The sequence below is a fragment of the Oryzias latipes genome, chromosome 12 (genome assembly GCF_002234675.1).
Source record: "Oryzias latipes chromosome 12, ASM223467v1".
Lineage (NCBI taxonomy): Eukaryota > Metazoa > Chordata > Actinopteri > Beloniformes > Adrianichthyidae > Oryzias > Oryzias latipes.
This window is the reverse complement of record NC_019870.2, coordinates 3543371-3565111: the sequence shown is the minus strand read 5'-3', so window position 1 is coordinate 3565111 and position 21741 is coordinate 3543371. Positions and strand designations below refer to the sequence as shown.

The window sequence follows — 21741 nt, the reverse complement described above, 5'->3', positions numbered from 1 at the left end:
TTGCCAGATTCATTTTCTGATCAAAGCTGTTTGATTTGGTCAATTTTGCCACATTGGAGACGTTCTCTATTACTGAGATAAATAGCCTCGGGCTAACTGTCAACGAAAACTTGTAAGCTAATAAATTATTCCAATTTCTTCCAGCTGGATTTCTCTTGGGAGTCGGCCTCCAGGAAATACACTTTTGATTGGTAAATTTCAGCCTGTGTGTGTGTGCGCGCGCGTGTGAGCAGCTGTGCACGTGTGTGTGAGTGTCCGGACATTGGGATGTGTCGTTTCTGATTAGCGGGTGGGCTCGCGGAGTGGAGGGGGGGGCTGTCAGCGGGGGGAGGCCTCTAATGCATTATGCATTGACAAAGCTGTGGATGCTGCTGCTGCTGCCACCTCCAACTCCACCGGCACGAGGAGGCAGCTCACCTGAGGGGCCACCGCTCCCTCCCAGAGCCCCTCCCGAGGCTCTGACAGACAGGAGGCGGCTCCCTTCAACCAAACCGCTCCTTGACAGCCCTCAGGTGTGTGCTCACCTTTCCCTGACCGACACACAAACAAACGCGCAGCCGGAGTTTCTCCTCTCGGCCTGGAAATGGGCCGGTGGGCACAGAAAGTGTGTCATCAGCAGAAACGGACAGACGGGGAGGACATGACTGATAGGCTGGAGGGGGAAAATTGATCGGCTCCACGTCTCCCAGCCAGGTAGTCTGTCCTCCTTCCTCCTCCTCCTCCTCCTCCTCTCGGCCTGTCTCTACCAGCTCTGGCGACTCAATAAGGCTCAGCGTGCTCCACATTTCCAGGCCGGCGCAGATGAATGGGTGTGGGTGCGAGCACCAAAGCCACGCACACACCATTCATCAGGCTACCAAAACTGTCCCTCCATGATTACCTCTTCCAAGCTCCCCAAAACCAGGAGGAGGGAGATGGAGGGGAGGGGGGAGAGAGGAGGCGAGGTAAATGAAACTTTTGAGAGGGTCAGTGGTTTTGTACTTTGGCTATTCATCTTCTCCCTCACCTCGCAGAGCTGCAGGAGTGCTGCTGGGTAATTACCTCTCAGCGTGCCGCACTGCTTCATTATGTCCCGCGACTCCGATCCGCTGAAACATTTGTAATTTAGTCGGGGGAAGCCGCGAAGACCCCCGCGAGTATGAAAAACGCCTGTTTGTGTTTGTGCACCTCACAATGGAGGAAATCAATCAAAATCCGTCCTCCCTCCTTCAGGGATTCACTCAGCATCAACCAGGTTTCCATTTCAGTTTCCGCTTCTATCATATTTTGAGTCAATTCAAGTGGAGTATGCTTATGTGACGCTTTATTAGAAGGCCCTAAGCGCAGTAAGGTTCACACCAGTCAGTCACGTGGCTTCTTTAACACGCAATAATCCCACGGCTTTCACACTGGATGAGCAAGGAGGGGCTTCTTCTTCTTCTTTTACTACTGGTTACCAGCGCATGTCCACCACCGACAGTTGGAAGAGGTTTGATGCAAAACGTTGCAAATCTCAAATCTTGCTCCAGGTTTTTTTTCTTTCACAGCTCTATTCCGATATATGAAAGACTTGGTGTCATAGAAATCCGGCCGGGCACAAACCGACATTATTCATTTCTCGTCCGTGATCTCTTTTCAAACAGTTGACGCCATCTCCCAAATACAAAGCCCTGATTGGTCAAAGTTTGACCAATCAGTTGTGATTGGTGTTTTCTACACAGAGCCCAAAAACTGTGCATAGCTAGGCGTGAACACAAGTTTTTAACATGGAAGCCTAAAACGCACATTTACGTGAATTCACATAGACCTTTGACTGGAAGTGGTCGCTAGAACGCACCTTGCCAAGGGCGGTGTGAGTAGCAATAGGCTGAGTTCACGCCGAACGGGATTTGCATGTCAGATTTGCTGCTTGACGCTTGTCCAAAAATGTGTTGTGGGCGGAGCTACCGCCTGATGTTTTTTTAGCCTCGTCTACATGGGAGCATTGACTGTATATCTAATTTACAATGCGTGTTTAGAGATGGGTGTGAACACAGCTTTACAGTCACAGGCTCATTCAGCCATGCACACACTGATTGCAGCTCCGCCGCTGAACAACCTGTAACCACTAGGAGCAACGTGGCGATCAGTGTCTTGCCCCAGGACGCTTCATAGCATGGTAGGGAAAGGCGGTGACTGAACCTGTGATCTTCCAATCAGGAGTGGACCGCTTTACCACAGCACCAGTTTCTTCACGTTAGGTGCTGGGGTTTAGGAGGGCATTGTGGTTTATAATTTCCTTTTTAATTATCTGAAGTCTTTAAAGTACTTTGCGTTACAGTTGTCTGAAAAGTGCTTTATAAATAAAGTTTGATTTGATTTGGTTACAAACGTTCTTTATTCTGCAATGATCTGTACACGGTTCAGGAACTCATGGTCCATAACTTGATGCATCTTTGTCCCCAGACCCCACGTCCCCTCTGTCCTCCTGCAGACCAATCACGTCGCGCCCAGCTGCCCCCTAACCAGGAAGAGGCCTTCACCAAACAGACAGGACGGTGACAACCCCACTCTCGCCGCAGCCCCCCATGGAGGCGCCGTCCAGAACGAGGCCGGGCCGCTCAGATGTCGACTCGTCCTGCGGCGACGGATGGATGAGCAAAGCTTTGTTTTGAAGAGGCCGATGGGGAGGGGGGGCTCACCGTTCCGGTGATTCTGATCTTCTAAAGGCCATCAGTAAAACAGCTTCCTCTGTGACAGCTTTTATCTCACTTTACTCTCCTCAGAGTAGGAATAAAACATAGAAACACAAAGGATAGGATTAGCACGTTCAATATTTAGACCAGAAGCTCAGTTTTAGATCAATTCAGGGCTGGAAACGTATCTAGAAAACGACATTTGACCAAAAGAATGAAACCCAAACCTTTACTTCTGACAGTTGTAAAGAAGCATGAAAATATGTTCCTGGAAGGGGCTGTTCCTCACTTTGTGATGTCACAATGTGAGGACCCACTTGTTTACGTGGATTAGGGGGGGCTGATGCTCAGAGAGCCAGTTTTTAGAGGAATTCTCAGAAATACATGAATTGATCAAAATACTACTTTAGGGTTGGTTTTGGCGAGGAATTAACAATCCAATAAACTTAAAAGCTCAAAGAAGTGGATTTAAGCCCTTTAAAATATTCAACAAAGTAATGCACAACATTGTTAAATAATAATAAGCCTCAATAAAAGTAAGTGGAGCCTGTTACCTCCAACATTCAAAATGTTTGACTGACAGTTTTTCCCGACCCCGCTTACCTGTTGGGGGTGGTATGGACAACAGGCTCAGTCCGGACTGGCGAGAGTGGTTGCCATGGAAACTCAGACCGACTCTAACCAATCCCTGCTTACTGATGACGTCCATGTAGGGTAAAAAAAAGCAACTTTATTTGGTTGGAGCCGGAAATAAACTATTTTCTGTGGGTGTCGTGGCACCCACTCAGTCCAGTTCCCATTTACAGTTAATGGAGTAACTAGTTTGACTTTAACTTTGATGTATGATAAGGAGTTATAATCAAGGATTGGCGTGTTCTGTGAAAATGTATTTTGCTTGTTTGTTTGTTTTCGGTTGCGTCTGTCCCACCGTTTTGCCTTTTTTTTTAGAGTTTGAAGACATCAAATCTGAAGAAGGCGACAACTAGGGGTGTCCAGATCCGATGAACTACTTTCAGACTCGACTGAAATGGGATGTTCCATTCTGTTTAGGGATCGAATATTTATTTTATTATTGTTTTGATCAGTGCTATTTATTTCAGGCTAATTATTCCAGATAAATACTCTATTATAAGCTTGTATACTACCGTATGAACGGATCACCACATTTTACTGTCGTAAAGTGCAGCAAAAATATGACACTAGGTGGTGCAGGAGAAACATTTAAACAGTTTGGTAGTAAAATATTAACAGATTTGGACTTCTGGGATCAATGACTCTTTTAATAAATATTTAAAACTGACACCAAGTGTCTCTATTGGTTCGTCGTAATGAAAACAACGATCTACAGGCATTTTAATAGAAAAAAAGATCAGCTTTTTGTTTCTTTTGAATATGAATGGCTCTTTCTGTGCTGCTGACAGACAACTGTTAAGGGGCCGTCTACAAAGTGCAAACTCTGGGGATCAAAAGAGAAAAAAATAAACCAATAAATTGTCAAAAACATCTGTAACTAATATATGGTTTCATTGATGAGCTCATCATGAAAACTCATCATCATATTCATACTCCAACAATTTTAATATTCAAATATTTTTAAAGACATTCTAATGGAGTCACCAAACTTTCTCACATGACTAATTATCCACTATTTGTATTTAAGGCCCTGTGACAGACTGGCGACCTGTTCCTGTCACCTGCCTTCGCCCACAAGTGACCGGGATAGGCTCCAGCAGCCCCGTGATCCCGAATAAGACAAAACGGGTTTAGAAGATGAATTAATTAATTACTGAATTAATGTACTAGTAAATTGTTTTGTATTGTTGATAGTTGCACTACTTTTACTCAATTGTTCAAACCCCTGGACAGAAGTGCTCTGTTTAAGTGTTAAATGAGAAAATAAGATGAATAAAATGAAAATTGGGTTCAACTTGGACCTGTTGATTTTGCATTTCTTTATTCATTTAAATGTTTTACAAAAGCATCAGATCAGAAATGTACCAAAAATGTTTTCAATATTAAATAACTCGGATTACGTAAAACAAAACAAAAAAAGCAACAACTACAAAACTGAGTTCTTTGTAAAAGTTCATTTTGATCTAAAATCAAATTTGCTTTGTCTTTTTTGGGTAAAGCGGAGCAGCGAGTCAAGTTTGTGACAGTTTGGGTACAACTCAGTGATGAAGCTCACCTTGGTTTCAAACTTCTGTCCCTGAACGCACCATGTGTACCATGAACCCTCTGGAGTTTTTAAAACCTCTTTTGATTTTTTTCTACTCAGTTTGTTCTCATTAAGCAGCTCGCAGCTAAGTCCCCGTTAGAGACTGTTGGCCTCTAATCTGCTAATCAGAAGACTCATTTTTCCCTTATCCATGAACTCCCAGCAGGCCGTGGGACACACACACACTCTGCTTGTTCCCCCTGCGTGTTTACACACCCGCACACACCAAAGCCAGTTGTTCCTGTAAGAGGCAAAGAGGCGAAGCCTCTTACAGTAGAAGGAAGACCTGGCCCCTCGTCCCCCCCCTTCAGCGGAGAACAGGGGAGTGTAGGGAGGGCATGAGCAGCCAGCTGGGTTGTAGGAGTAATAAAGAAGGAGAATCAATAGGGCATGCAATGGAGCCAAGGTGCTGCCATTCATCACGCCGCCTCCCTGACTCCCATCATTCATCATGCTCAATGAGGCAGCAAATAGGAAAATGACTATTTGTATCAAACACATCTGCACTCATCCACCAAGGTATTTTATTCCCATTAACTCTCAGAGTAAAATACGCACAGGCTTGTTGTTTTTCTACCCCCCCCCCTCCATCCTGTGATTGTGTGTGTTGGAGTGTGTGTCCTCTTTGTGTTGCATGTTTGTAAAGAGAGGAGTGGAGAAATATTTTTCTGGCAAAAAGAGTTTTTTTCTTTCCTTTTCCTTTCCTCCCTCCTCCCTCTGCCGCCCGCCTCTGTCAACCTTTGGGGTATTTTCGTGATGAAGCCACACCCACATCCCCACCCTCCTCCACCTATCTCCTCCCCCGCCACCACCCCATCATCCTTTATGTTGCTGTCATTGGCCGGTTTTCGCGGATGTCTTTATTCCTGGACACAAAAACACACACTCAGACAGATCCGGCTGATTCTATTTGCCTTCTGGGTTTACGCTGGTGTAATAAATCTTCACGCTCCACTCCGAGTGTGGATTGTATTATTCCAGAGCGGCTTATTCACGCCTTTGCTCTATAAATTACCAGGTAAGATGGAGGTGCAGCTCAGCAGCTCAGCTCCGGATGGGATGCAAATGTCTAGAACTATCATCATTATAGTGTAATACCCCATGAAATGGTGGGATCATTACAGTCTATGGCAGGATCATTATTGTCCATGAGCTTTATGAGGTTCTGGGGAATGGCAGAGCGGCGGAATGGGGTGGCGTGCACGTACGTACGCACGCACAAACCACCCGTCACGGCAGCCCATCAACCTTTTGCATTCAAGCAGGGCTGTTTGTTTTGAGGCGGATCCCCCCGGTGGCAACCCGTCACATGATTGTGGGCCGACAATCATAATTGGATCTGTCAAATTCTAATCAATGAGGATGATCCGCAAAATAAAACATAAACAGTCCGGTTCTAATCAAGATGAAAATTATGCTCCCAAATGCTCTTTGTGAAAAAATCTATTTCATTATAAACAAACAGACTGAACTGTTTATGATGTTTAATATCACGTAAATTTGCTTTAACTCTGCATTAAACATTTAAAACCAACCAAACAAACCCAGAGGTCTTAGCTCCAGTTAAAATAATGTTTCATTGTTTCATTGAAAATAAATCTTTTTGATGAGCCAAAAATCTTTACCAGAATCTTAAATATGTAAAGTTAATGATGGTTGAAAAAGCAAGACAGGTAATGTGACCAAGTTTATCTAAGATTAAATTCAATGAGATCAAAAGAGGAAAGGTCCTAGAACTGAGCCTTGAGGACTCCACAACTACTGTACACACAATTATCATTAATTGGCATTATCACACAATCAAGAGGGAGGAATACCCCAACTTCCCAAATTTTATTGTGGTGTTCAAAAAATGGGGCTTTTTTTTGCCGCGAACAAAGAAAAACTTAATATTCAGTCTTATTTTACCACACTGCAGTGGATGCAGTTTAATCGTTGATTTTATTTGTCATTCTTTTGGGGGAATTCAGCCGCATCAACTTGTTTGCTAAACATGTAGTGACTTCAGTGTACAGTACAGACCAAACGTTTGGACACATCCACCCATTCATTTGAATGAGAAGCTGTGTCCAAACTTCTGGTCTGTAATGTTTCTGTGTTCATCTTCAATTAAGATTCCATACAATGTTAATGGATAAAAGTGGTTTGTTTGATTGTTTATTTGTTGTTACTAAGTCAGATGGGGGGAAAAAAAACGTTTTCAAACTAGACTTAAAATAAACTTAAACTTTATAGTAATATTTAACAATTTCTTTAACACAAAACTGCAGTTTTTTCTGTTTTTCAAGAATGCTTAGTATAGTATGGTATTGTTTTTTAACGCATCTACGTAACATTCATTTTTTCAACGCTACTGTCTGCCCCTTATATAAATCGGCCCTCAGGGATAAATAAAGTTTGAATTGAATTGCAGTTTGTGGTTCACCTTTCACAGTCTCACTGTTTTGCGAGAGTACTTTTTTCCCCCTAATACATTGTGTTCTGTGTCCTGATTGGCCATTCACCTTGCCAATCAATTTCCTCTGTGCCGTGTCTACTGTACACAATACCTCCAGATTTCCAGATTGACATAAATCTTTGGTGGCGATCAGATCTTTGTTCTCATTGCCTCTGGCTCGTCTGTGCTCCTGTCCCTGGCCGTGGACTTTGCCTTTGGTTCTGCCCCCCCCCCCCAAGCCGTCCCCTAATTCCATTTTACAGAAGCCCAACTGCTGGACTACTCAAACATGCAGTCGGAGAGTTAGATAAGCTAATTCTTCTTTAACAGTTCTGGTACATCGCCTGTCCATCCTGTGGATTCTTCTTTTGTTTTCTCCCGGAATCTGTTTTTTTTATGAGTTTTTCCTTACCAAGAAGGAGGGCCTTAGGGCAGAGATGCCCAGTTTAGACTAGTTTATTTAGTTTAGTTTAGAAAGCACCAATTTTGTCTAATGTTCTTATACAATTACCGGTATGAGGCCCATTGAGACAACTATGTTGTTGTAATATTGGGCTTTATGAATAAAACTGAATTGAATTCTATAATCATGGACTTATTTTCGATGAAGGTTTGAACTTTGAGGGTTCAAACAAGAGGAAAAAGGTTTGAAACTTTTCATGTTTGTCTGAGAAAAGGGTACAAAGTGTTGAGTGAGGAGTTTTACAATCTTAAAACATCTAGAATCCTGCTTTGTAGATTTCACTTATTGCAGGTTACGTTTGGCATGTTTATCCAGCGATACACGAGGGAACACTGATATACTCCTCTTTTTATGGTATCTTCGGACACTTTTGCAGTATTCCCTCATTATTTGTTGCGTTGTGCTTGCTGCTGTAAATGGGCTTGCGGGGTTCATAAAACTGCTGAGCTGGCAGTGGATTCAACCTGTAAACAGGGACCCAAGTAAAGGACGACTAAAGTGTGTTGCTGTTTTTAAAGAGAACCAATCAAAGGAAACCGGGCTATGGAGGCTGAAACACCTGAAACTGTTGGTTTTTAAATGAGGGGAGAAACGAGAGGAGCAGATTTATTTCCCCCTTTAACTAATGTTTTAAAGTGGAACTCAAATTTCTGCAGCCCAAACGGCACATAGAATAGGATTAAGTAAAATAACATACTCACACCGTGAAAGGGGCTTAATGGGTTTGTAATTAATAAAAACATTTAGTGATTTCGTTTGGTCGAAAAAGATTAAAAATATGATTTTTGTAATTAATTTTGTTTCAACAAAGTTTTGCATCATTGTTGTTTTATCACAATAAACCGACCTATAGATTAGCTATCCCATTTGATCTACTATGATTGTTTTGTTAGCATTATGGGAAAAAGAGAAAACGTTGGATGGATGGATGGATGGATGGAGCCAAAGTTTCCCAACTCTGCTGGTTTGATGGGGCAGTCCTGAAGTTGTGTTAAAAAGCCCTCTCCTTCTAAAACCACCTCCATCTGGCCTCCTGCCTGTGCTCCACTTTGCGCCTCCTCCTCAGGGAGCAGCCAGCAAAGTCACAGACTGCAGGAGCAGGCTTCTCAAATTCATAAAATTCATAGGATTTTTCACAAATGAATGAACACAATTTTCTACCAATTTCCTCATTATGCAAATATGCAAAATATCACATTTAGGCCAATTAGGCTTCCATACAGTTCAAAATTTAACCGTTTAAGCCGTAATTGCAGAAACTATCAAATAATTACCGCGGCTAATTGTGAATATTTGTGACAGATACAACAAATTCCGCCACAAATTACATTTTATTTGAGGAGCCGCGGAACGTCGCTGCAACTTTCTCTGTTCATGAAGTTTAATTTAACGTACATAATAAACATAATAAAGAGAATTGAGTGCTTGTTCTCAAATTTGAACAATTCATGAGGCTGTAATGTGCAATGATGAAGTAAAGTGGTCTGAGATCTGCTGCGTGTTTTACTGACCTTTCACTGTTTGTGGGGAAAATGTCTTATTCAATTATTAGTGGTGCAGGTGTCAGTTTTTTGAGGCTGTTTAATGACTTTTATCTCCCTTTATAATCTCAAAATATTCTCTTTAATGAAACGTTACCCCCTCCCCCTCATCCCATTATAAAGTGCAGTCAGTGCTGCATTTAGGGAAGGTCATTGATCCAATCCCCATTTCCAGACACGGACATTTATAACCGTCTTGCTGGTGACCCGTTAGCAGATTATAGATGTCCCCTTCGGGCGGTGATTTGTTTAATCTGTGGAAATGGTCCCGGTGCTATGTAAACAAGCCAAAGTGCAGAATGAAGGTGGCTGCCCAAGCGTGGCGGGGAACACTATTTGTCAGGGACCTTTCATAAAATACGGGAATGATGTTGGAGACGTGATGTCTTTATTTGAACAAGCCCTAAAGGTTGTTCCAGGAGCGTTTAGCCCTTTTTTTCTTTGTTTTTGCTACTGGAAATTTGGGCTTAATTAAGTCTGTGAGTGAAATTAAAGTACTTTTCAAGTTCATTTTCTACTTAGAATATTTTGAATTGCATTCATCAAAGAAAATTAGTCAAACAGCAGGATTGGAAATGGAATAATTTCCTTTCCTTGTTTTATTTTCTCCTTTGAAAATCTGCTTAATTTGTGATCATTTCTGTGAAATTGTTTAAAGAAATTGGTTCTGGAATTTTGCTGGCAAAGGTTAAAGAAGATGCCTAACAAGATGAAACTTACTTCATTGCTTTGGTACAAGTTTAAAAAAAATAAACTGTGTGGATTTCAACAGCAGTGAAGACTTTAAAGATCCACTGCAATGAAAATTGTGTTTTTGGCGTTTTTAACATGTTCTTGTGACATTTTTCTTATGATGGAGGACATATATAAAGAAAATTAAGCTTAATTATTGATTGTTTATTTATTTAACTGTTATGCAGGGAGCAGATGAAAAATACAGTTTGAAAAAGACATAGAAATGTAGACGTAGAAAACACGCTCCGCTCCATTCTTATGGAGTAGACGACTAGATCCGTCTTTGTTTTCCTTGTTCGAGCCGGATCAATAATGTTACACTGGGTGTGTGAGGGGCTGTAAGCTAGCAGGAAAGCATGCACACGGAAAGCTTTGACAAAAAGTGGGGCGAGCTCACTCGTGGCAACAGTCCCGCCCACGTCTCAGAGGCGAATTTCCATCTAACTCTTGCTGCTCTGCAGAAACTATGTCCTAGAAAATTACTTATCTTTTTACTTAGGCTAGAAATGACATGATCCTATCTAATAGACCGCAGTGAACGCTTTGAAACAGATGAAAAGATGATCAGAGTGGATCTTTATAGACAAAATGCATATTTCTAAAGGGAAGTAACATAAAATAAAACTTTTTTTGGAAAACTAAACATCTGACTGGTCCGTATAGCAGTTTCTTTCAACAGGTCACATGACATTACATTACTTTCTGCTTAGTTTAAATTCAACATAAAACTCAAAGGACCCATAAATAATCCATATAATCAAAGTTTGAGCATTTTATCGTCAAGGTATAAAATAAATGTAAATTATAATACTCCATTGGGTTGCTTTATCACATCAAATAAAACTTTATTTTACAAGCTTTACAAAAGCTTCGTCTGAATTCCTCTCTACTCCCATCCATCCATCCATTTTTTTAACTGGCTATATCCCATTCGGGGTTAGGGGGTTGCTGGAGCCTATCCCAGCTGCCATTGGGCGAGGGAGAGGCACACCCTGGACACGCCGCCAGCCTCTCAAGGCTCTCTACTCCCTAACGCCTGGAAGACTTTATAATACAGAACTATCTATAGCGTCCTGGGTTTCTTCATAATTTGGATCCATGCTCACTACTTTCTGTTTGTTCCGTTTGTTCATGTCAGACACCTAATAAATATGAACATTTTACAAAGACTGTTTATGATTTCATTGTGTTCTGATGATGCAAACTTGAATGGTTTACATTTTTCCCCCATAAAAAACTCTTCAAACACAATGCATTATGGTCTATATTGACCATAGTGAGCATTGAAGCACATTAGTTTTTGCAATAAAACCATGAAATATTCTTTTACTGTGTTTTTAATTAATAGATTTTTAATCTTTGAATTGTTTATTTTTATTGTTTTCTCTGGTGAAGTAGTGTGCACATAGCTGCATGGCCTATTTTGAATTTTAATTAATAAAGATTCTCTTCTACTCCATTCAATTCTATTATATTCTATTCATTGTAATTTAGCAGAGACTTTTGAGAAAATTCTAGGGTGATGGATTTTGAAATTGTAGATGTGGACACCCTGAAAAAATGGCCCTAAAGTGACCTGAGTAGTGAGGGAAGTCGACCAAGTGTTTTAAATCAAGTTTTTCCACACACACTCAAAAAAAAATCATATTCTGTTTCCACAAGTTTCAAACTCTTCTGATCCATCCTACTATGTGATGTGGTCAGTTTATTTTGTGTACATTTGAATTAATTTCTGTGAGGTTTATTTGTGTGTAAACGTCATGAAAATGTGTTTTTTTATGTTGCATTCAGTACAAGGTCATGTAGCATTAAACACTTCTTTGTTTTTTTTTGTTAGACCCCCTGCAGAAACACTAAGCAGGCTGCAGAGGTGGACCCTCGTGGAGAAGGATTTTCTTAGAGAATAGAGATGAAGGGGGGGGGGGGGGGGGACATTAAGTCACTCTATATAACATCCAGGACACAATGCTGCAGTGATTGATGGGGACAAAGTGGGGAACAGCGGGACAGGTGGTGGGGAGGGGTATTGGGGTGGAGTTGCAGAGCTCCTGGGAGACAACAAGGAGGCGGCAGGGGGGGGGGGGGGTAGAAAAAGGACAGAACAGGAGGTGAAAAGAGGGAGAACACATTTCAGGAGGGGCTGAGCGGAGTTTGGAGTCTATTTGTATGAGTGATCAGCTGCCTGTCCACCAAACACACACACACACACACGCACACACACACACACACACACACACTGACACTCTGTCAGCCATGTTTACTCACTGATTTTTTTCAACAAGACAGCCATTGACACTGGATAGATGGGGCTAATCCGACGAGGAGAGGAACCGCTCTGCTGGGGTTACAGGTCTGAGATGAAACACTCTCCCCTCACCTAATCTTCCGGCAAATATTTATCACTATCAATTTGCCGTGACTCCGTGACATTAAAATACTACATATAGATAACCTCTTGCTGGAAAATCGATGGCGGGGTGCTGGCGGTCCCTCCGGCCTCATCTTCCGGAGCTGCCGAGCGGGAGATCAGATGGGAGAAAGTCATTTTAGCTGCACATCTGATACCAAACGGGTCATGTGTGCTGCTGCTGTGCTCCCGTTTAGCATTCTATCAGGGGGGTTCGTGAGAAACCCGAAAGAGAAAGAGGTGCAGCGGGAGAAGGGGGCCACCTGCAGCAGACTGAGGTTCACTTTACGTCAGCCAAGACAAAGGTTTCTTTGTCATTTCAGAAGAAGCCGGAGTTCATTGTTGAGCCCCAACATGTTGGTTTAATTTCCTACATACTTAACCCTTGTGCTATCCTAGGCACTTTAACATTGGGAGTTGGGTCATCTAGACCCACTAGACAGTGCTCTGAGCCTTTTTTCTTCAATGATTTGTGATCTTCACTGGTGTCCATGGATTACATGAAATCTTTCCACCTTTATCCACCTTTGTCATGGTAGGGAGAACACGTCAATGTGAGGATCGGGTCATCTGGACCCCATAGGATAGCACAAGAGATAAAGGTGTGATGCTCCTGCAGGAAAAGACGCTTCATTTATAACGGCTCAGATATTTTACTTTGCAGCCAAACTTTATTGTTTCCATTGGAATTTGCACTTAAATTATTTTTCAATCGGTGGCTTTTCTAAAATCAAGATAATTATAATAAAGTTGACTCAAACAAAACTGTTTATTCTAAATATTTAGATAATTAGAACTTACACAATATTAATGCTTCATTTTATTATTAAATGTCTATATATCTTTAAATCACAATAATAAGCAATAGTTAAAGATCCAAAAATCTATCATTTCTGACCTAATTTAGTTTGAAAATACCTCAATGCGCCTTAACAAAAATTTAAATGATCAGTTCAAGTCCTAAATTCCTATTTAGTTTAATCTTTCTAGCAGCAAAAAAGTTAGAATGTTATTGACGTTATTTGAATCTGATCAAACATTATTATTTGGCATATTTAAATACATTTTTGGTTATTTTAAATATTTTCTAAGTTTGTTTTCATGCTTTTTTCTGAAGTAAAATAAAAGATTTCTTCTTGATTGTACTTATGCTGAAATGACTACAATATATATATCAGTAATACTTTACTTCTCTGCTCAAGTGTTAAGTTTGTGAATTAAATATAAGTTTTATGGATAAAAAATATATAACTGTTGTTATTATTATTAGATATTTTGAGCTTAATTTGCATAAATGTGTCAAAAATAAATGTTTAAACCCAATCTGACTTTAATCTATTAACTGAAAGAACAAATCAATGATTTTTCTTTTCACTTTTGCAGATGTTTTGTGGAAAGACTGCCACGTAAGCAGAAGGACACACCTGTGGTTGCCAGATTGACTCATTGGTCTGTCGAGTAACTGAAGGACCCCCCCCCCCCAAATGAGAAATTATTAATGGGAATCAAATAAATGACAATCATCAAAATAAATTACTGTTTCTTCTAATTCATGAAAAGGTCTAAAATAAATTTTTAGTTTGAAGTAAAAAATGACTGCTCAAAATGGACTTTTTCTCAAAACCTAAACTGACAAAAGGTTGACTGTGGAATGGAACTTATTGTGTAAAATAATCAAAAACATATCTGTAAAAAATAAGTTTGGGTTGAACTAAAAATATACTAATTTTTTGAGTAGTAGTGGTTTCATTTGAACCCAATATATGTTTTTCTTCCTGAGTTTTTTTTTTTAAACTACCCCAGGAAAAAGTGAAGTTATTTTAACTGTAAGAAGTTTTTAGTGTGCACAAAAATGTCCTCAAAAAGGCCGTGGACTATTTAGTTCTGATTCAGCTGGTCATCAGGTGAGGGGGAGACGCACTGCCCTGGCCCCATAAATGTTTTCTAACGCCTTTGAAAGTTACCATTGAGAACAAATACATGCATATGTCTGACCTCTAGGAAGCTGAAAGTATAGCTGGATGACATTTGAGATTAATATAAGCCTTCTTTGGAGGGAAGGAGTCGAACATGAGATGCGCATGCGTCAGCTGCCTCTGCAGACATCTCCGCATCACAAGAGGTCCAGCTGATCCTCCTCGCTTCTGCCTCCTCTTCTTCTCGCTAATTAGCCAGCGACGTTTGCGCGCACATTTCCCACTAATTTCACATTTGCTATTCCAGCCGCGCGCGGCGCGTCCCGAGGAGCGGGCGCACACCCCGGGCCTCGCTGGCTGCCTGCTCCACTCACCTCCCCCCGACCAATTCATCCAGGGCCGTTTGAAAATCAAATCTGCTCGATTCTGTCTTGTTACCTCTGCGCACACGCGCGTCTGGAACATTTACGCGCAGAGGAGAGTTGTTGGAAAAGAGCAAAGGCTCAAACTTGCGGGGCGCGCGTGTGCAGGGCGCGCACATTACAGTGCGGGGGGAACTCCGAAGTCATCCAGTTTGCTCTAATCATCACAATTAGTTGTGAATTATCACTGGACTCTGACAGACGCTCCTTGTAACTCTCCCTTTATTTCCAGCCCGCGCTAATCAGCGGCTCTCATTACAAACGCTGATTAAACTGCAAATTACCCAGCAGCGGCCTCGCCCGCGCCGACCGGCGCCGCGCTCAATATCAATTAAGCGCAGCAGCCCGTCTGTAGTCTCGCGGCGCTTCCAAATACTTGATAGTGCCACTTATTAGTTTGGAAAACTCGGAAAATACCAATAACCAGCCGCCGTGAGGCTGCAGGGGTTTTTCCTGCTGCTCTCAGATGCAATCAGGCCTGAGCAGCAGCCTGCAGATGGGACATGCAAATGCATCCGCAAGCTCTGGGAACACAGTAATGCCTCAAAAACAACGTACACTCATACATGCAAATATCTAAGGTCGTCAAGTAAATCTGTGGCGCAGTGGCTTCCGGTTTCCACTTTGTTAGGTCAAATGAACAAACTGCACCTTTGTTAAACATGATAAAAGATGCAACATTTTCATTCAATTCTCAGGAGCTGCGCGCGCATCCTTCTACCCAAATGAATCCGATAAATTACTTTAAGAAAAAGGTTAATTTTTTGATTACTTTATTTACTGTAGGGTCGCCATGGCTTTCCCCACAATTCAGTTCTATCAGGTGTGTGTGTTGGGGGGGGGGGGGGGGCTAAGAGTTTGATGTGTCTTATCCCTCCAGCCCCTAAAATGCATAGAAAGCTATGCTGTCTTTATATCAGTCATCTATCTTCTCCTTCGATCTCTTCGATGTGTCTTATGCGTTTTTTTGTTGGATGCCGGGCTTTGGACAGGCACACTGCTATACCCTAGCGAGGCTGCACTTCTTTTTTTGTCTTTTTACGTCTGTCTGTCTATCCATTCTTGCAGTTTTTTGTCTTTTTTTTTTTTTTTTAAGGTAATTTTTTGTGTGTGGTCATTTTTAGTTCGTTAGTTAATTGTTGGTCTTGGGGGGGTCATCACATTTTTGGGGGCAGCCTCGGCATTGCCCATTGCCCTTGTTCTAACCTAATTTTCGTGTCATGGTTCATATATTGGATTTAAAAAAACAACAGAAAACTAAAAATTCAGAAAAACCTTTTTTTTTCTTTGTAAAATTGCTAAACAGTAGAAAAACCTTTAGTTGGTTTACACTGAAAACTGAATCTTAAAGACCCACCCCAATGAAAATTGTGTTTTTGCTGTTTTTAACATGTTCTTGTGGCATTTTCCACATTATGGAGGACATTTACAAACAAAATAAGAATAAAGTTGCATTTCTGAAAATTTTGTTCTTCAAATCTTTGTGAATTAGGCGAAGACGAAAAAATGCTGTTTGAAAAAGCTTTCGTGTGTAACCACGGCAAACCACTAGCTCCCTGCTCTGCTCCATTCTGATGCATCCACTTGCAGACAACAGATCCATGAACGTCTTTGTTTTCCTCATCTGAGCTGGAGTCTGGATCCAAACTGAACGACCAGATGGCTCCAGCATTGCTCACCATTTTTGTTGGCCTGGTGTTGTTAAGTTGGGGTTGTGAGGGGCTGTAAGCTAGTGGGAGAACATGTAAACCGGTTTAAATTAAATGAACTCAGAGGTATTTAAAACAATTAGAAAATGATCAGTGTGTGACTTTAAGAAAGAAAGAATAAATTGTCTTATTTTCTGTCTAGCAAGAAAAATAATCAAAAACGTTTTTCAGCAACAAAAGCTTTCCTAATGTATGAAAACATGTCTTGGGAAAGATGTTTACCAATTTTTTGAATTTTTTACCTCTATGGGGCCTGCTTTTACAGTGGTGCAAAAAACAATAAATAATAAAATTTCATTTGACAAAAACACCTTTGACTTTTTAACGTAAACATATTCAAACAGGGATGCAACGATTCACTTTTCCCAAAATTCCGTTCTATTGTTTCAAGCCGAAAGTTGTGCCATCCCTCCTGCCGATCGACCCAGAAAATACCTCATCATTCTGCAAATCCTTCACTTATTCCACCTTCATATGCTTAAAGCTTTTTTCATGTTAACCTTTTGTCAATTTTTATTTCAATTTTTCTTCTTTTTGGCAACCATTGTGGATTTTATGACATCTCCTTAATATTATACATACTTAACTATCATTTTTAACCGTTTAGTACTATAGTTATTCATAGAGTTGCTTCAGTTACAGTTTTTTTAGTGAACTTTGAAGTCTGCTTGTCTTAATATTTAATTTTTTTTAAAGGTTTTCACAAAATGTGTTAATTTGGAAAAACATATAGAAACAGGTGCTTCTAATGTAAAAAACTACATTTTGGTCGTATAGGTTTATTATGATTAAAATTGGTTATTTTTTTCACAAATTTTGTTAAGGATCATCATATTTCTTTTCCTATCTCATCAATTTTGACACAGAGAAGAACAAAAAATGCAGAACTCAATTAACACGAGCCTGTTTTCTTCAGAGAAAAATGCAGGCCCTGTTTAGCACTTCTCCATCCCAGATTTTGTGGTATAGAAAAGCGTAAATTTTCACCTTCTGTCAATGCGGAACCTTCTCCTGCTGTCTCTGCTGCTGACTTGGCACCTGCACAGCTTATTAGTTTTGTTAGTATAATCAGATGTGATGAGCAATTAAGACAATGAGTTTTAAACTCTCTGCATAATTAGTTTTTTGCTGGTATGGGAAAGAAAAAGTTGTGTTAATGTTAAATGTTGTTAACTTTTGACCGAACTTAATAGCAGATATTTGTGACACGAGATGCCGTGTGAAATTCTAGGAATTGGATGTTTTTTCCACATCTGATAGAGTTGTGCAAAGATTTAAACGATGCTGAGATTGAAGCACAGCGTCTTGTGTCTTTTAGAGCTTTAAATCTACACACGCTTTAGTCCTACAAAGAATTTTGTTTGGACATTTTTACTGAATTTAGAGGATCTAACTGAGAAAACGTAAAGATGCTGTTCCTATAGTTTACAAAGACAGCAAAGCACAGATTTACTGCAGCACACAAATGTCAGACTTTATAAATTATTCTCATGAAAAGGGGTCTAACAAGGAAAACACTCTAAAAAGTATCAGAAAGGAACATGCTGTGTCTTTTCAAAGACCCACTCTGACAAAAAAAATTGTGTTTTTGTGGCATTTTTTTCTGAAAATAGAGGACATGTAGAAAAAATCAAGGCCAAATTGCATTTAAGAGAATTTCTTTATTCAATTCGTTATAAATTAAGAGCAGATGGAAAATTGCAGTTCAAAAAAGATCCTATTTGTGACGTAGAAAATACTCTGGGCGGGCCACAAGCTCCCTGCTCCGCTCCATTCTAATGCATCAATTTGCAGACAAATAGATTCATTTACGTCTTTGTTTTCCTCGTCTGAGCTGGTTATGGAAAAATGGAGAAAAACTGGAACAGAGGAGACCCTTCACAGGAGTGGCTGACCCACTCCAGGAACACAAGGACTCACCCAGGAGATCAGGAACAAAGCAGAAGAAAATGGAAAGAACTGCAGACCTCACCTGACTCAGTTCCGGTCCGAGTTCCTGATTCAGAAAACTTTAGGACAAAAATTGATCCATGGAAGAGTTCGAAGAGATTTTAGACAGATCTTTTTATTTAGGTGAAAAAGTTTGCTAAGATCAGCTCATCACAAACTCTGCAGCACAATTTTATCTCACAAGCTATTTCACCACAACGGTGCAAAAGCTGTGACGTCTTGCGCCTGATAAGATTTCTGTCAAACTGAAGAAAAGTTCCTTGAGACAAATGATAACAAAGCTCCCCCATATTTCTAATTAGAACGTTCACCTGCGAAACCGTTTCACTCAAATTTAAACAAAATTATCCAAAATTTTCCATACCAATTTCTCACCAACAAAAACAAAACAAACAAAATCATATTTACCAGGATCGACATTTTAAAAAGGTTTTTTAAAGTATAAACATGATATCACACCTCTTAAGTTCATCTGTACAGACTTGACAAAACAAAATTATCCACAAAACTTTGGGAGAAATTTTCTGTGACCTTATGAGACAGAAGAGGAACTTTCCGGAAGGTAAGTGTCCAATAAAGTATGTTTATTCTAACGTGGCTGCTATTATGCTTTAATTTAATTTAATTTAATTTAATTTAATTTAATTTAATTTAATTTAATTTAATTTAATTTAATTTAATTTAATTTAATTTAATTTAATTTAATTTAATTTAATTTAATTTAATTTAATTTAATTTAATTTAATTTAATTTAATTTAATTTAATTTAATTTAATTTTTAAATATTTTTGGCTGCCCCCCATTATGAAACAAAAAAAAAGTAAAATTTAGAAGCCTGGAAGAAGATTACTTAAGGTCAACTAAAGTGAAATAATCAGCAATTGATTAAAATAATTATTTATTTTAAATCTCATTTACAAAAGTCTGTAAACTGCGGAAACTTCACAATCGTTATTTGTTATAGGAACCATAAATCAGGTAGGTTTTGGCTGAATTGTGCCGCATAAACAACTATTAGAATAGGAAAATAGATAAAAAGTCATAAATGAGCAGAAGTTTATATTATTCAAAGATTACTGTAGAGAAACTCTCAATGTGGTCGCTACATCTGGACTCAAAATGCCAGAATTTCAGAAATAGATCATGAAAGCAACAGTAAGGCACAGTGGTGGTAGCCTAGTGGTCTGTGAATGATTTATAAATTTAAGAATTAAGCAAGTAAAATTCTTAGGATTTAGATCAAACTTATTTTTCCAAATCAAGACCAGTGGCTAATGACATGAAATAAAATTATATTTAAAAAAGGAAAAGTTCTCTTTGGTCTCAAATAGGTTTCTTTAGACCATATACATTTATTTTAAAATTAACTATTGAAATGTTATGATAAAAAGTTTGACTGAGTAATTAAAGAATGTCAATCTCTACTAACAAACAGTATTTTGGGCTTTAAAAACCAATACATAATTGCAAATAAAAAAATTCTGTTAAAATAGAAACACTCAAAACTTTATTTTATCTGTATTTTAGGATAAATATCTGACTGAATTAAAAATACTCTTGAATCTGGAAAAATTCCTACACTAGCAACCAAAGATAAGATTCAAAGACATCGGCAATGGTACATGACTAGATGGCGTAAGATATGTTATGCTAAAGTGTGTAGGTAGGCAAAGGAAGTTGAAGTTATTGGATATGTATATATGTATATGTATAACGGAGTCTGGAGAAAACGCGAATTACCGGGTTATTGGAAAAGGGCTGTGGAAAAGATCAAAGCCGCCCAGAAAATTACAGACCAATAGCCCTGGTATTACATTTCGGCAAAATAACGGAGAGAATGATAACTGAGAGACTGACATATTACCTGTAAAGTAAATTCATTCTGATTTTGCCCAAATGTCAAAATGGTTTTATGAAAGGTCGAGGGACAATGGATCCTGTAGTCTTCCTAGAAGCGGTCATTAGAAAAGCCCAAGTAAATAAGGAATATTTGGTTGCAGTATATTTTGACGTAGAAAAGGTGTATGACATGGTTTGGAAAGAGGCTTTATTGATTAAACTTGGTAGGTTAGGACTTACTGGAAGCATTTATAATTGGATTAAGGGGTTTGTATTTGATAGGTCTGCTCAAGTCAGAACAGGAAAGTCTGCTTCTAATAGATACTTAGTGGATAATGGAATCCTGCAAGGAAGTGTGATTAGCCCTGTATTGTTTTCAATTATGATTAACATTGTCCATAATTCCATCAGATGTGAATTTGTGAAGCAGAATTGTTTGCAGATGATGGAGCCTTGTGGAAGAGGGGACAGAATATTCATTACGTGGAGAGAAAGGTGCAAGACAGAGTTGGAAAACTGTTTTTTACTGGGAAACGTAAAACTTAAACTTAAATTGATATGGAGAAGTATTGGAGCAAGTGCATAGCTTTAGGTATCTTGGAGCTATATTTGATACAAAGTTGTAATGGAGAGAGAACATTGATAGTATGATATAGGGAAATGTAAGAAAGTCATAAATATGATGAGATGCTTGGACGGCACTGGATAGGGAGCTAGTGCACAGGCTTTTTGGAACACAAATATATTACAATGATTAGGTCCGTTCTTGATTATGGAATTAGTATTTACTATTCAGCTTGCAAAACGCTGTTACATACGGTGGAGGTCATCCATGATTAGTCGTTGAGAATATGCGCAGGGGATATGAGGTCAACTCCGGCGGTGTCGCCACAAGTTGAAATGGGGTAACCGCCATTGAATCTCAGATCTAAAAAACTGCTGCTTTATTTTTTTTAGAATTTTTTTTTTCTTTATTTTTTAAATCCATTGGGTGAATACAAAGGGTAGTGCACATGAAGAACACGTGGGAAGCCCTTGTGCTATCCTAGGCACTTTAACATTGATAAAAGACAGTGCGCTAAACCTTTTTTCTTCAATGATTCGTGATCTTCACTTGTGTCCATGGATTACATGAAATCCTCTTCACCTTTAACCACCTTTATCATGGTAGGGAGAACACGTCAATGTGAGGATCGGGTCATCTAGACCCCATAGGATAGCACAAGGGTTAGAAGAGCTATTGCTCACTGTTGGGAGAGTGGTAGTGGGAAATGATCTAGATTGGCAAGAGTAACAAAGATTCATGATAAGACCCTAGTTAAGGATTTTTTGTACTCTTTTCTGGGTTTTTCCAACCATACAAGTTTTTTTTATCTCCATATGAAGATGGAGGTTAGCAAAACGAAGGAAAATCGGTAATGAAATCACAGCAGACTGGTTAGATACGGTT

At 39.6% G+C, this 21741-nt stretch overlaps 1 long non-coding RNA gene across 2 annotated transcripts; it reads left to right on the top strand.

Moving 5' to 3' along the window:
- Nucleotides 1-313: 313 nt before the first annotated feature.
- Nucleotides 314-3954, top strand: LOC110016029. 2 transcript variants are annotated; one of them, XR_002291291.1, is made up of 2 exons: nucleotides 314-512; nucleotides 2425-3954. It is a non-coding gene; the product is annotated as an uncharacterized LOC110016029 (long non-coding RNA). The 2 variants fall into 2 exon arrangements; XR_002291290.1 differs by having other exon boundaries at nucleotides 314-693.
- Nucleotides 3955-21741: the final 17787 nt, after the last annotated feature.